This window comes from Myotis lucifugus, unplaced genomic scaffold (assembly GCF_000147115.1).
Source record: "Myotis lucifugus unplaced genomic scaffold, Myoluc2.0 scaffold_0, whole genome shotgun sequence".
Lineage (NCBI taxonomy): Eukaryota > Metazoa > Chordata > Mammalia > Chiroptera > Vespertilionidae > Myotis > Myotis lucifugus.
In genome coordinates this window covers 19,248,605-19,253,101 of record NW_005871048.1, presented here as the reverse complement: position 1 = coordinate 19,253,101, position 4,497 = coordinate 19,248,605, and the positions used below count along the sequence as shown (strand labels likewise).

At 36.7% G+C, this 4,497-nt stretch overlaps 1 pseudogene; it reads left to right on the top strand.

Annotated features, from left to right (window-relative positions):
• Positions 1–211: 211 nt before the first annotated feature.
• On the top strand, positions 212–1,184 carry LOC102436918 (annotated as a pseudogene).
• Positions 1,185–4,497: the final 3,313 nt, after the last annotated feature.

Sequence of the window (4,497 nt, the reverse complement as noted above, 5' to 3'; positions counted from 1 at the left end):
AAAAAAGTCTATGACAGTCAAAATAGTATACTGATAAAAATGATCTAATTATAGTTCAATTTGATATGCTACCCTTGCCACTTTAATACCCTCAAACACATATTTGATTATTATTTTCAAAGTCTACAAAAATCTCTGATATTAGAAATGTATTTGCTGCCATTGCTCCTCTTACTCTGGCTGCATTGCCAAGACTCTAGGACTTTCCATCATGGATACTCTCTTGGAAGCAAATGGCACTTTTGCCTTTACCTTTTTTCTCATCCATGAGCATCAACTCTGCCTGGCCCTGGTCTTCATGAGGCAAAAGGAAACATCTCAGCCCAGACGGCCCAGGCGCTTTAAGTAAAAGCGATGGCGGAGGTGAATATGCCCATCAGGGTTTCTAATCGCATGTCACCAAAGTCAATAGGACTGACACATAGCACTTGCTTATAACTGCCAACAGGCTCTTTGGAGAAAAGTCTTATGATGCTTATGATTTCAACTCATCTTTCAAAGATTCCTGCCGTAAATTCTACCAAGCAGAGATGGAAGAGCTTGACTTCTTCAAAGCTACAGAGGAGGCTAGAAAACACATCAACACCGGATGTGTAACTAACAAGACAGAGGGTAAAATTACAAAGTTGCTGTCTCCAAATTCAGTTAATCAAGTTGCTTGTCTGGTTCTCATGAATGCCATCTACTTCAAAGGAAACTGGGATAATCAGTTTAACAAACAGAAAACCGAGGGAAGACCATTTAAAGCCAGCGAGAATGAGGAGAAACCTGGGCAAATGTTTAACGACATGGAGGATGTCCTTGGCTCTCTGGGCATGACTGATGCCTTTGAGAGGATCATGGCAGACTTTCCTGGAATGTCGTCTGGGAGAGAATGTCGTTTCTGTCCAAGGTCATGCACAAGTCCTTTGTGGAGGTCAACTAGGAAGGCATCGAGGCTGCAGCCTACATCCTGGGCCATCACGATGTTTCAATGTGCAAGAATCACCTCCAGGTTCTTGCTGACCACCACTTCCTTTTCTTTATGCAGCACAGCAAAACCAATGGTATTCTGTTCTGTGGCCAATTCTCCCTCCCTTAAGGGAATGGTCAGTATTGCATGCAGCCCTTCTCCTGTCTCCTACCAACCCACTCTTCCTCTGACACTTCACAATGTGCCTGAAATCCAAAGTAATCTTCGGTGACAATCCATAAATAAAGAGCCTGATTTTGAAGAAGAAATAAAAAAGAAATGTTTTACACCCTCCCAATACTTCATCTTAGCCTCTTCTTTTTGCCTTTTGTCACATTTTCATTCATTCCATCATTATTAAAAACAATTTTTGATCAAAGATGAGCTGTTCAAAAACTCATAGTTTCTTCCTTCAATTTTTGTTGTGCCTCTTCATTTCATCCCATGGAGCAAATGAATGAGAGAGGAGATATTAGAGAGATGCTAGTCACTGTTAACTGGTACACAAATATATCCAGTAAATAAAAAAAAAACCCTCAGAAATGCCTTTTGGACACTAACGAGACATATTGCTTTGAGCAAAAGTCACATGCCAGATTATTCTTATAAAATAAAACAGCTTGACAGCATTCAGCTCTCTCCCCCCACGCATGACCCCGATAATTTTTCCTGGCACCATTTGACTCTACTAAGTATATATTTACTCCATAACGATCCCCAGCAAAGGACTATGGGGAGTAATACTGTTGATACATGCAGTACAAGACATTCTTACTTGCCCTTCCCCAGTTGTGCTGGCACTTGCTGACAGTTGTAAAAACTTGTTGTTGTCATAAGCTGAGACAACTCCAAAGGCACACAGGGAACAGATGTATGCTATAATAATAACAAGGTGCCACTTAAAAAAATACTTTTCAGCTTAGGGCTGCATTTAAACCTTCAGGTACAGTTCGTGAAACTCATAATGTGGGAGAGTGAGTACTGGTGGTGTCTTTGAGAGTCTCTGGGGGGAAAGACTCTGAGATATTGTTACCATTATCACCATCTTGCTAACTGAATCACAGTTAGTGCCTGGGTTATTACACCTGAGGGAGTGACTTACTACCCTCTAGGTTGAAATAAAGGGCAAAATGAGATTCTTTCATTGTAGAAAGGTGGAACAAACTCAGGACACACAAAGGAAAAGGCACACTATTCAATCTCAATCTTTTAAAGATCGAGATCTAAATTAAGCTGAATATGCAATCCTCAGTTTGGCCATATAAATTAATTGAGCATACGTTGCACCTACACTGAATACAAATGAAAATCTTTATACAGTTAGGTACACCCTTCCTTCTGAAATATATGCGTCTTATTTTTGTAAAAATGCAGAAGCAAAAGCAAAATAAAATAGGCAAGAAAATTTTGTACCAAAGCAGAGTTGTACTTGAAAAGGAAAGGATGTTAATGTCCCGCAAACTGCATCATGTTTTATCTCTCAGTCAGTTAAGTTGTAAAATTGTAAGATGCTGTTGAAGTAATTCAAAGTAAAAGTAATATTGAAATGCTTTCATTTTTATTCACTCATAAACATTAGAGTATAAATGCTAGACTTCTTTTCAAACCCTATAGATAGAACTGAGAGTTCTAGCTTTAAATATCTGGAAAGGAAATATAAATTGTATATTACACTTGAACCTGAAATATGAAATGGTCACTTTGTTTTGATGATGAAAAGTTGAGCCCTTTAACAATGCTCTATTTTACTCAGGAGTTGAATTTTTTTACTCCTTTCCCTGATGTGATTAAATTTGTAGTTCTATTGTTTCCTACTGCGGTCCAGATTTATTTTTAAAAAGAATTGAGTGCCTTGTCTGTTTATAATAGTTCAAATATAGAATAGTAGATGAAACCAATGACTCCTCAAAGTAAATTCTAGCCTGTGATTCTGTACTCATGTGCTCAATCTGCATGATCTGAGAAATGGTTAAAAAAGAAAATATCACTGGGACAGTTTTCTTATTTTACACACACACACACACACACACACACACACATATATAAAATTGATTCTAGAGAGAAAGGGATAGGGACCGAGAGATAGAAACATCAATGATGAGAGAGAATCATTGATTGACTGCCTCCTATAAGCCTCACACTGGGGATGGAGCCTGCAACCTGGGCATGTGCCCTGACTGTGAATCAAACTGTGACCTCCTGGTTCATAAGTTGATGCTCAACCACTGAGCCACACAGGTCGGGCTGGTTGAGCACTTTTGACTGGACCAAGTGAGCATGTGATTTTGAATGTGAACCGTGGAAATAAAAATAGTTGTCTGTGCTTAATCGTTTATTCAGCACCTGAGGCAAATCAGGTTCCTCAAATCAATTACTCCATCGAAGAATGATGGCAGGGAACAAACACTTTATCAGCAAACCTGTGTATTTTGTATTAGTTTTTTGTATTTTTAGACATAAATCTTGGAGCTCTCCCACGGTCCCTCCCCAGCCCTGACCATGCACTGGTGGTGTCCCGGATTGTGAAAGGGTGGAGGCTAGGCCCAGGGACCCCACTGGTGCACAAATCTAGTTTTATATATTACTATTGATATTATTAGCAAGCAATGGTAGTTCTTTTTTATAGCTCTTCATATCAAATCACAAATGCTGTATTTTGACTCATGTCAGAATAGAAATAGACCATTTTTTTTCTGTTAACTTTCTCAGTAAATACTAATATCTTATGGTTTGAAAGTTGTCAAAGTGAACTTAACATCAAATTGTTTAGATACATATTCCCTAACATTACTTCAGACTAATACTTTTATTGTATTTTGTTTAATATTGGCCAAATATAAACTTCTAGATGATATGGATAAAGGAAAAGGGACACAAAAATTATTGATTGAAATATGAAGTTAGCTTTTAATGAGCATGGCCTTGAGAAATACTAAACTTAGAAGTTGGAGCACAAAATATCCCTATTTTTTCATCTCTAACTTATTTCAAATGGATAGATAATATGATACCAAAACTGTGAATATTAGTTTATATAGTGAAATATAGTTGAATTGCATAGTGAGTAGGAGCATGGTTGATGGATATTATTGTGTAAAATGTGGTACAGTTTTGCTCTTATAATTATCTAACTTGAAGGCTGTCACAAAATAGTGAATACTAAATGCTTACCTGTAGTTGATAATTATATATTTAGCTTAAGCTTGATGATAGTTATATTTCTCCTAAGTAGCTAAGCATGGAGGAGCACTTCTTAAAAAGTGTCCAATTGAAATAATAATTTAAGTTTGAGACATTTATGATACGTGAGGTAAAAGGCCATCTAATTCAATATGAACCTACTAGCCATGGAAGATTCACTACACCCATTTAAAAGTTTTATAATGTAAAATTTTTGTCATTCACTTAAAATTTTCATAGTAAAATGTATGTACATTTTATATTTATGTGTATAATCATAATAGGTCACTTGAAATGTCAACACTATTACAAAACTTATCATTTGTAATGTTTATTTTCATAAAATTTTATTTTATTTCATTATA